Here is a 12,622-nt window from a genome sequence, read left to right on the forward strand (position 1 = left end):
GAAAAATAGTTTGTCAGGGAATGCAAAAACGTATTGAGAGGGAGTGAAAAATATTTTGTGAGGGAACGCAAAAACGTATTGAGAGGGAGCGAAAAATATTTTGTGAAGGAACGCAAAAAGTTATTGAGAGGGAGCGAAAAATATTTGTGAAGGAACGCAAAAATGTATTGAGAGGGAGCGAAATATATTTTGTGAAGATATGCAAAAACTTATTGAGAGGGAGCAAAAAATATTTTGTGAAGGAACAAAACTATTTCAGAAAATAACTTCCATTCCTGTTTTCTGCTCTGTGCATTTAAACTTTGGACAATCAGTAAAAGTGGCAGAGAAACATGAACTACTTTCAAAGCTTCAGCATTGAGGCCCAGTTCAGAGTTTTCCCCAGAGAACAGAGCACAGGTGTGGTATAACAATCAGGGGAATGTGAAGGCCTTAAAGAGGAATAACAACATTTTTTGAAAAATGTACATGCTTGAAAACTAGGCTAAGAAGAAACAAGTTAACTTGTGCTATATTTGTGTGAATCTTGAAGGTTATTTCTGCTGTTAAATATATGGTAATGAAATCCAAGAATACATTTCAGATTTTACAGCAAAGCATCAGTGTAAGTATTCTCAATTGTGCCTTTGATTTCAAACCCAACTGTAATACAATAGCTGATAATAAATGCAGCCCCAAAGACTGTTAGCCTGCGGCGCACTGAACTCCCATTACACATAAAGACATCACAACTAGAATAAAAAGCTCGAAAAGAATTCCTCTGGATATTTTATTTTTAAAGTATGTAAATGAGACAGAACTGCTGCTACAGCACTACTGTAAATCTGTGACTTTAGGCGAGCTGTGGTCTCTGAATAGGATTAAAGTCATTTGACTAAGTGATCATATGATGTCATCTACCAAAGAAGGACATGAGGTAAACACATTTAGTTATTTATCATAATTACAGTTTCAATGTGACCTTTGTACTCACATAAAGGGTTTGTGTGAAACAGATGCAGCTGAATTCAACCTTTACTCGACCGATTCGTGTGGATTTGTGAATGATGTTCTAATGATGAAGAAATCTGCAGAACTTTATGTGGAGTTCTGCATAGAATGAAAGTGAAAATACATTCTCATTCTTAACAGATACAACTGTGATACAATCAATATCATTTCTCCATTCATATGCAATATAATAACAGACTCATCACTGTTATTTGTGTCAGAGGAACTATTGCAAGACTCGTTTGAATTCTTACACAATATTATTATCTATAAATATCAATGTATCATTTACATTTTCATCTTTCTGCAACACAAAGGATGAAAACTAAAGCGAATAAAACTGAACTGATCTTGTTTAATTTACTTTCATCTTGTGATACATGTTATTATTGAGCAGCTGACAGTAACAGTTAATGAACAATAAATGTATTCTTCATATTGATCTGCTTCTGTGTGATCAGTATATGCTGTTATAACTGATCTGAGCACAGATTCTCTCACTGTTCAGTACAACATTGAACCCATTTAACACAACTGAATAAAGCACTGTAATGATGTCAGATTATTGTTACAGACGCATGACTCTGATTGGCCGGTTCACTCGTCTTATTTCCGCTGGACATTCTACATTTACACTCTCTCTCTCTATATATCATTCATATTCTCTCTCTATCACACACTCAACTCCATTCCACTAATTAGATTTGAGGGGCTGGGGCGATTTTATGCTTTGAGGGTGAACTGTGTCCACTATCAAATCTAGTAATGATGTATGCATGTTCCTTTTGTGTAAGATGATATTAAAGTGATTGATATTGGAAGAAAGTCGATAACCGATTAATCTGGTAAAACTATTCCAGGTTCAATACAAGTTTAGCTCAATCGACAGCATTTGTGGCATAATAATGATTACCACAAAAAAATTATTTCGACTTGTCCTTCATTTTCTTAAAATAAAGCAATAATGGAGGTTACAGTGAGAAACTTACAATGGAAGTCAATGGGGACAATTTTAAGAGGGTTTAAAGGCAGAGATGTAAAGCTTATAATCATATAAAAGCACTTACATTAATTCTTCTGTTAAAACTCATGTATTATTTGAGCTGTAAAGTTGTTTAACCTCTTAAACTCTGTGGACCAGCTGGCGGGTTCAAAAGGGGGCACTATATCACGAAAAAGGTTTACGTTTAAAACGTTAAAGTCCCCGTATCCATAAGTCAGGCATATGTGGTATCGTTTGAAAGTTTAGAATCTGAACTTTCTATAGAAAACCATCACTTCTGCATTTATGTTACATGAAATAACAAAATAAGGCCTTAAACTTATGCATCGCGAATAAGCGCCACCTAGTGGCCATGTGGTAGAAATATTAATATGAATATAAAAGTCTTTAAAATAGCAAAATAGACAAGTCATATATCAAATGAAAGCTCTCATTCTCAGGAATATGACTGTACAGTTCATTTTGTTGCAATAATACCACAGTTTGAAAGATTTTCAAAAGAACCACAAAGTGAAATATGATATTTGTAAAACATCAAATACAAACGTCTCTTTTATGCTCCGAGAGGTTATATTTCACAACTATTTCAGCATGTGTGGAAACAGCGCTAGCCTCAAGGGGATGCCAAAACAAACGTGTTGGCATGCTAGTTAGTGACAGCATCTGGAGTCTTCCTCACAGATGAAGCTGCACGGTTTTGATTCGATCACAAAGTGTGAGATTAAAACGGGTCAAACCCCTCAGGCAAACAAAGAAAAAATAGAAACAGAGATGTTTTCTCATTCTGTGAGGGGATACATTAGCTGTACCGTGCTTTCATGTCACAAAACACATCAGTTTTCATGGTTTGTGAGCGACTGAAATAAACGCTACACATTTGAAAACATTCATTTGACAGTTTCACCATAATGGAACCGGTGGGTTGTTTTTGCAATATATTTGTGAGGATTTTTCACAATGATTTTAATGCACGTTTTTTGTTTTTTGGCTGTGTACAAAAGTCTGAACCGAGCTCAATGAAACCCTGATGTTATTGTCTTCAACCATATGTCTGTCAGTAGCAAAAAAGACATTAGATCCTTCTAAAGTAAATCTTCTGTCAGGTCTTTACCCCAAATGCACAGAACAATAGTGTACAACAGGAAAGAGATGTTATATGTTCCTGAATCATAGTTCAATAGATTCCTCAGAGCTCTTCATGGGAGGCCATCATAACACAGCTCATTAAAACGGGTTATAGTTGTCACCATATGCTAAACACACGTTAGCGTTGCCCATGACGAGTCAGGCGTGCCAGCGTGTTCACTGCGTGCTTTGATGGAGGCCCATCAAATATTGATATCGTCACAGCTGTCGTTATTTGACAAGTCGCTGGCATCGTCACTCTTTTAATAACCTTCCTGTGTTTTGTCTTGTTTGTCCCTTCGAGGTGTCTGTAATCTTTTTCTATTATTAATCTGACAGAAAGGAAGTCACTGTGGGGGGATTTCACCCGGTGCGGGTGCATGCTCGACTCGTGCTTAATGCCGTTACTCTCTGCGGGAATAGGTTTACACTCACTAAAAACCTCCTTAAAGATTTCTATTGCACTGAGGCACAGTGAAGAATTACCATTTGCAATCACAAACAACTTTCTCTCTAGTGCAGTCAAGAGAAGTATCAAACATGGATTGTTCCACAAGTGTGACACTTAAGGCCTATTCACACCAAGACCACATTTTCTGTGCGAATGTTCGTTCTGAACAAGCTTTTGACTCAGTACAATGGATTTCCATGGCACTATTCACATCAGGACCAACATATTGTCCACCAATAATCCGAAGGTTTTTTTTTTGTTTGTTTTTTTTTATACGTAGAAGTCCGATTTTTTTTCCAGAGCATGATGAAATGTGACTGACCAATGAGATATGAGTTTTTGTCATGTTTCCAGAGTCGCTGCACAATCCAGCACATTGGTGGTGCTAACGAACTGGTGCTCTTTTACTCGCTTCACGCACAAAAACTCTGAATTCAATGCATATATGCAGTAAATTAATAATATAGAAGCTGTAAACACATTCTTTCTTTTTTTAGAATATTTATGTAATGTGCTGATACCTCATATTATATAATATACCTAGTGTTTTGTCTAAATGTGCATTATTTAGTATGTAAATTACTGTGCCTGTTACATTATCCAGGCATTAAAAATAGTAGCGAGGTTCGGCAATTTGTTTGGACTAAGCTCATAGTAAAATATCAAATAAAAAGACTCTTTACATGCAATACTATAAAACAATTAATTATAGAACCTCATTGCTATTTTGATTGCAAGGATAAAATAACACAAAGTATTCCTGTAACAGTGCTCTTTTTCTCAATTCGCACAAGAAACCCTGAATTCAATACAAATATGCAATAATTAAATAAAGAAAAAAGCATGAGGCTTCTTTTATTATTATTTTTAGTGTTATCCAGCATATTTGATGCTATAACTGTTTTACTTAATGTACATTATTTCAGACGTTGACTAACACACCTGGAGTTGCGAGTTTGAATCCAGGGCGTGCTGAGTGACTCCAGTCAGGTCTCCTAAGCAATCAAATTGGCCCGGTTGCTAGGGAGGGTAGAGTCACATGGGGTAACCTCCTCGTGGTCATGATTAGTGGTTCTCGCTCTCAATGGGGCGTGTGGTAAGTTGTGCGTGGATCGTGGAGAGTAGCATGAGCCTCCACATGCTGTGAGTCTCCGCGGTGTCATGCACAACGAGTCACGTGATAAGATGCACAGATTGACGGTCTCAGAAGCGGAGGCAACTGAGACTTGTCCTCCACCACCCGGATTGAGGTGAGTAACCACGCCACCACGAGGACCTACTAAGTAGTGGGAATTGGGCAGTTTGTTTGGAATATACTCGTAGCAAAATACATGCATGGATGTATATTTACATCACTCTTTACTCATCTCACTCACACAAAAAACACAGATTTTATATTCCTATAAATGCATCAAAAAGGGAAAGAATATAATGAAACAGTTATGCCAAATTAAATACATTCTGTAACTGTGTTAAAATATATTAATCACATGCATTAATACATCTGCATGCTTATAGATCCATGCACCAGAATAAATGTTAGTAGAACAGCGCCACCTAATGTACAGGTGTGAAATCGTTTTTCATTTTATTCGTTTCGGTATCGGTGTGAATAGACCAGCGCTACTCAACACGTGGGCCGCATGTGGCCCTCAAGCAATTTTTTGCGGCCCGCGTTATGATGTCATCATCAGAAATATACTAATCAGCAGCCCATTACATCTGTAGGAATTGTGAGGTGTCCATTTTCATGAGGATTTACACTAGTTCTCTACATTGTTGAATCACATTAGAGAGGGAATTCAACTGAAAGAGGATGTTACAAATAAATACAAATTTAAAAAAAATAATATCTGAGTTGAGCATGGCAGATGTTATGAGTGCGGTGATCGGTCTGCGTGCACGTTCATACACACTATATATCTGTCAATCAAACATTCGCGCTCACAATCTCACTTAAGAGTTACTCAACACTGTCCAGTCTCTTGAATAGCTTGTCAATATACTCGTCACAATCAGTGACGGTGCTGAGACACCTCCACGCAAACGCTTTTTAGTGATCTACTTCGGCGCAAAACAATAAGGGGGGTGAACAAATCTTTATGACTTGTCACTGAAGGAGTTTTGGTGGTAATTTTGGATATATCGCTCTTGTTTTTGAACACATTTCTGATGTATGTGATGTTAAACACTCATGGTGTTTGTTAGTTGACAATCACAGTGACAACAGAACTGATCTATATCAGAAAATCGAACTGTTACACCCCTTATGATTAAAATAATTGCTAAAAGGGACAGTTCACCCAAAAATGAAAATTCTCTCATCATTTACTCACCCTCATACCATCCCAGATGTGTTAGGCAGCATAAAAGTAATCTGTAAGTAACTCCAGTGGTTTAACCCATGTCTTCAGAAGTGATATGATAGCTGTGGGTGAGAATCAGATCAATATTTAAAACTTTTTTTACTATAAATCTCCACTTTCACTCACATCTGAAAGTCACACGTGGCGCATGTTTAGTTTCAACAAGTGGAGATTTATAGTAAAAAAAATCAAGGACTTAAATATTGATCTGTCTCTCATCCACAGAGCTGAGATATTTGTTCTAAATAATCTTCATTTCTCTTCAGCAGAAGAAAGAAAGTTATACACCTCTGGGATGACATGAAGGTGAGTAAATGATGAGAGAATTTTCATTTTTGGTTGAACTATCCCATTAACTAACATTCCAACATTCTTACTGTAAAAATGTTAACTTATAATTATATATATATATAATCATAAAAATTATGAGTTTGGCCCTCAGGGACCAAATTGGCCTGGTAGAGTCACATGGGGTAACCTCCTCGTGGTCGCTATAATGTGGTTCTCACTCTCAGTGGGGCGCGTGGCGAGTTGGATGCTGTGGAGAATAGCGTGAAGCCTTCACATGCGCTATGTCTCCGTGGTAACGCGCGCAACAAGTCACGTGATATGATGCGCGGATTGACAGTCTCAGATGCGGAGGCAACTGAGATTCATCCTCCGCCACCCGAATCGAGGCAAGTCACTACGCCACCACGAGGACTTAGAGCGCATTGGGAATTGGGCATTCCAAATAAAAAAAAATTAAAAAAAGAGTGCGGCCCTTGAGGGTACAGGGATCCAGCTTTGCAGCCCCTGATGTTTCTGAAGTTGATTAGACCTGGGATAGATCTTTCGTCTTGCAAATTTGGTGTGAATAGGCCTTAAAGCAGTTTAAATCGGCGATTCTCAACTGATGGGAAATTACATCAGTTAAATAACTGGCCATGCGTCCAATCAAACTCACTGCCTAAAAGTAGCAACAGAACTAACTTAACTACATATTTCAATAAAATCACAGTAGCGCTGCTATTTTCACAATAGTGTAATTTTACCAGTAACAATCTACAGCATGTAAATGAATGGGTTAAAAAACAATTTACTGATTCACTTATATGTAGCTTTCAGGATTGATTTGTTCTGACGGTTTATGTAAACAAACTTGTTAAATAAATAATTCCCGATTCACTTGAGCCCTGCATGGGTCAGTTTCTTTATTTATTCTAGTAAAATATATACTGTAATTAATTGCTGCTGTTTATCATTATGTTTTTGACTCATATAAAATAGTGTCGTTTGTAGTTTTATTTGTTGTATTTAGTTTAAATGAGTATGTTCAATTGAATGTTGTCACCATAATTGTTTCAAATTTTAACAGAATTTATATGGCACAAAAGCAAAAATAAAGTATATTTAGGAAAATATTATAATTATAACTAGGGTAAGGGTATCAATCTTAATAGTTGATATAAATATATTTATATGGATCAAACTGTATAGTTAATAAAACTTCTGATTGCAGAATTACAATATAACAGTTGTATATTTAAAAAGATATGTATCTTTTAGATAATTTTACAGAAACGCAATACAAAAATTCTCATCAAGAATAAGATTTTTTTTATAAATAAAATTAATACAAAATTATGATCTAACGTGGAATTTTCTTGATAAAAAAAGATATGATCGTGCCTAGTAACAGGTAATGAAAAATGACTAAAAATAGCATTTTAGCTTAGCATAAAGTTAATGTTCACATGACAATTTACACAAGGTTTATTTCTATTTCGTCTGCTCTAAACTTGCTTCAAACATTCTTCTTTGTCTACTCTTTGACTGGTTTAATTCCTATCTCTTAGGAAGGTCCTTCAAGGTAGCCTGCAGAGGTGAGGTATCCAAGTCACATCAGCTATTTACTGGGGTACCTCAGGGCTCAGTGCTTGGGCTACTTCTCTTCTCTATATACACAACATCACTGGGACCCATCATTCAGGCACATGGTTTCTCTTATCTCTGCTATGCTGATGACATGCATCTCTACTTGTCTTTCCAGCCCAATGACACCACAGTGACTGCTCGAATCTCTGCTTGCCTGGCAGACATCTTGGCCTGGATGAAGGAGCACCACCTGCAACTCAGCCCAGCCAAGACCGAACTCCTTGTCTTTCCAGCCAACCCTGCTGTTGAACACAACATCACCGTGCAGCTGGGTGCGACTACAGTAACGCCTTCCAAAACGGTCAGAAATATAGGGGTAACCATCGATAACAAACTAAATTTCACAGACCACACCTCAAAGACTGCAAGATCATGTAGATTTACACTCTACAATATCAGGTAGATAAGACCCTTCCTCTCTGAACATGCCACACAACTTCTTGTCCAGTCACTTGTCATATCTAGACTGGACTACTGTAACGCTCTCATTGCAGGCCTCCCTGCATGTGCAACTAGACCCCTGCAAATGATCCAGAATGCAGCAGAACATCTGGTCTTTAATGAACCAAAGAGAGCGCATGTTACACCACTCCTTGTCTCTCTTCACTGGCTGCCGGTTGATGCACGTATCAAATTCAAGGCTCTGATGCTGGCATACAGAACAGTCACTGGGTCTGCACCAGCATACCTAAAATCATTTCAGCGCCCACTAGAAACCTGCGGTCGGCTAAGGAACGTCGCCTTGTTGTACCAACACAAAGAGGCACCAAAACACTTTCCCGAACTTTCGGCTTCATCATACCACATCATACAACTCCATCCGTGAAGCTGACTCGCTTTCTGTCTTCAAAAAATGGCTAAAAACACATCTTTCCATGAGCAATTAACCAGTCACTCATAAAAAATAATAATAATTCTTGTTGCACTTTAATCTGTCTTGAATACTATTATGATGCTAGAAATATGGAACTTTCATACCACTGTCTCCTTAAGATGATTCACTTATAATGTATTCCTCTTTTGTAAGTCGCTTTGGATAAAAGCGTCTGCCAAATGAATAAATGTGTAAATGTATGAATGTAACACATCTTAAGAAAGTGTTTCACCGTTGTTTAAAAGCTCCTCGGATTACATCATTTAAATGGATAAATGTTTTCCATCTGAATAGACTAAATATTAAATGAAACAAATGACAATAAAATGCAAATTCATCTCTTCAATAATATTTTGATTACCAACTATTTAAATTGTAACTGTAGTGGAATACAGTTACAAATATTGTTTGTATTTTAAATATGTAATCCCGTTACATGTATTCAGTTACTCCCCAGCGCTGACTACCGTCATATGAACCCTACAAAGGCAGCACTTTTCAGATTTCAGACCGAGCCGATATTTCTAAAATATACAGGAAACGGCTCAAACACTCCTGTATTGAGATCAATCTGTTTCACAATCTGAGAATGTTTAAAATGGTTTTAGATCAGCCAGTCAGCACACGCTTGGATAAATGGAGTCTTTTTCAAAGCATTAACTGGCGACGGCGGTTCTTTCAACCGACTCAAAGGCAGTAAAAAAATCATCCGTGGAGACTAATACGATTAGCTTGTTTCAAGTGTGTGTGAAATACATCACTAGACTTATTATCCTATTAAACAACTACACCGATTACAGGTTGATATTAAATGAGAATGTGAGCCGTTACTTTACTCAACAGCCTGATGTGAAATGAGAATGAACATGTGAAGTACTTCCATCCTGAATGGTTCACAGGCTTTTACAAACCTGAGGAATAGATCCATTAGTCAAGAGCCTCTTTATCACACAACAAACTCTCAGAGGAACCCAACACACGTCTGACTCGTTTGAGAACTTCATTCTCATTCAGGGTGGTAAAGAGAAGCAGCCGAGATAAATGAAGTCAAGTGATCCCTTCTGCATACAGATAAAGTTTAAATCAGATGTCAAGGGTGATCTGTGAGTGTTTCAAGCTTCAAAGTCCACTAACTTCATGAGTCTCAACTCAAAGGAATTAATCGCTTGAATTCGCAACTCTGTTACAAAGTCTGAAACTCTCTGTAGCTTTGAGATAATCTGTATGCGAGTGTCCTCCTAAAAGTGCACAAATATTACCTTTAGGTTGATGTACTATTTAAAATGGGCAGCTTTTCTGTTCCCAGAAAATGAACCAAAATATTGATCATCCCAACATTTGATCAATAGCATTTTCTTCTGGAACTGTTTGTTGTTTCTTAATTAGTTCTCAGTTGTGACTGATCAGAGCTTAGATAAAGCAGCTAAAGCCGTAACCATGACTGATTTACTCGTCAGCAGCCAATCAAAGGACAGGAGGGGTTTGTATATATTGTCTATCAGCTGATGATTAGTACAAATGACTTGACATGAATACAAATAGATAATCCATAACAAAAGCAGCTCTTCTGCTTAATCAGTAAATTAAATGCATTCTTTTTCTAGGAGAGAGACTGTGTGTTTTCACCACGATGAAGGCCTCATTTAATCAGTATTAACAGTCAGACTCACTCAGGCTTGTTGAATCTGCATATTATAGATACTGCATTAATAACAAGATGTTCGACTGGATAAGTTTGCAAATGCCACAGAGGAAAATGCATGATTTAGATGTCACAAACAGACTGTCCTTATTCATATTCAGTTTATAGGTTACATATGAACTCATGCTTTGCATCGCAGTTCTGTTCAATGCATTTTCCATTTTGTTAATGGGGTCACAGAGATCAGCAGCAAAAGAGCGTCTTTAATCCCCTTTCCTCATGAAGACCTCAGGGAATGTTTTCGGATCACGTTTGTCAGCCAAATTCTCCTATGAGCTTCCTGAAAGGACCTGGCAGAAAACATGGCATCATCCAATTATAAGATTTCTCCATTCTGACAGAACCATGTGCACTGATTTCTGCGCAGGTTTGGCATGCATGCATAATCTATATGCAAATGCAGAATTATCCCATCTCTTTCTCCACCCTGCTCTTGGGTGGCTCACTATAGCATAATAGGCAGCATGCGGTTATTAGGCTTTCAGAACTGGATAATGACAAAGCATAATCAAATCATTCTAAATTGCATTACAATAAAGCCAACGTTTCCCTAAAGACGAGACCCGCAGGGCAGAAGAGCACCGTCCTGCTGTGTGGTCGCACCAGAAAAAATGACAGAGATTTTTGATTTGGAAGCACCTAACAGCATTCCCAAACTCACACGCTGGAATTCATGATGGGAACATGTGCACAAATAATACAACATCGGCATAAACTGCAAGAACAACTGTGAGTTATGCAGAGAAAGCAAAAGAAAAGGAAAAAGGAGGAAATGAAAGAGAAAAAGGAAGACTTAAAGAAATGTAAGCGCAGCGTAGTTCTAGCGGGAAGACTAGCAGCTGTACATCAACGCACCATTAGCTAGGTAACTCCTAGCCAATCACATGTAAGCCATTGCTTTATAAGTCTGCTCACAATCTATCACATTGCTGTTTCAGCGTGCTAACACGGCAACCTCCATCACCCCACCACCACCAGTTGAGTCCCGTCCTCCATGGGGGTAGAGTCCTCGCCCCTGCCTCCTATCTCCGGCAGGATATAACGGTTCTGAGTACAACTTCTTTGGACCGCCAGACGGGGCTTACGCCAAAGAGAGACATTACATTTCTGTTTTATATTCATCAAATAAATGTCATCTTATATTTCACTCAAGTCTGCGAGTCCTGATAGAAGAGAATTGAAAAAGGAATAGGAAAGAAGAGATAAGATGAAAGGGGAGAAACTCAAATAAAAGCAAATGAGAAAAAGAAGAGGAAACTTGAGGAAATGAAATGTAAAAGGAAAGAAAAGAGGAAGAGGAAAAGCATGTTTTGTTAGAGAGACTCGGTGGAAACTTCTCCTGAGACATCAGATTGTATAACTGCAGCAATTATGATGCCAAAAAAACTCAGATCAAGACTTTCATCGAGTTGAGTTATTTTTAAGTGTGAGATGGTGAACAGAGAGAGTCTGCCTGGAGACTTCAGCAGTGTTGATTGCATTAGTTCAGCACAGAAGACAGGTGGATATTTACATCAACATGTTAACCTGAGTCTAAAGAGCCTTTAAGATGAAACAGAGAGAACTTACATCTCACAAATGTTCATCTGAAGAAAAGAAACGAATGAAAAAGAATCAGAGAAAAATGATAAAGACACAGAAATGAAAGCAGATCGTCCCACTGGAGTGAGTTTCAGGCAGATGATCTTTGAAGTTCTTCTGATCAAATATCTGTGATCGCACTGAATTCAAGTCTCTGGGTGAACGCTGGGAGACACAAACACGCGTCGTGCTTTTCCCTGCAATTATATACGGCCAAATATCATTCTGAATTTACAACATACCAATACTGAGTCTAAACAGACAGCAGTTTTCTCTCTTTTTAAACATCTTTGTGCGTGTCAGTCATTTGCGTTAATGAAGGTTTTGTTTAATGATTTGTTTATATATGCTGCTGAACGCCACTCATTAGAGCAATTCTCCAACATTGTGCTAGTTAATTATTCTCACGATCAATATTTGCGCATGACCTCGTTTGGCCTCATAGAACACACGCTTTCTTCACAGTAGGAGCTCTGCAAATGAAATCTCATCGCTCGGGTCTCAATGATCATTTCTACAGCAGAGATAAACAATTATACTGTGACTTTGACACCATGAGCAGGAGTTATGCATGAATCATCTAATGGAATACATCAAATTATTGAGTTTGATG

The 12,622-nt window shown here is 37.8% G+C and overlaps 1 protein-coding gene across 3 annotated transcripts in view; it reads right to left on the minus strand.

Annotated features, from left to right (window-relative positions):
• gxylt1a (glucoside xylosyltransferase 1a) overlaps positions 1-12,622 on the minus strand; it is a 58,247-nt gene that overhangs the window by 10,661 nt on the left and 34,964 nt on the right. For 2 of the 3 annotated variants that reach the window (XR_007896352.1, XR_007896351.1), the window contains exon 8: positions 974-1,089. The exons of the other annotated variant lie outside the window; for it this stretch is intronic. The gene's annotated coding sequence lies outside the window, so the exon portion shown is untranslated. The remainder of the gene's footprint in view (positions 1-973; positions 1,090-12,622) is intronic. 3 annotated transcript variants of the gene reach the window in all.

The sequence above is a fragment of the Myxocyprinus asiaticus genome, chromosome 46 (assembly GCF_019703515.2).
Source record: "Myxocyprinus asiaticus isolate MX2 ecotype Aquarium Trade chromosome 46, UBuf_Myxa_2, whole genome shotgun sequence".
NCBI lineage: Eukaryota > Metazoa > Chordata > Actinopteri > Cypriniformes > Catostomidae > Myxocyprinus > Myxocyprinus asiaticus.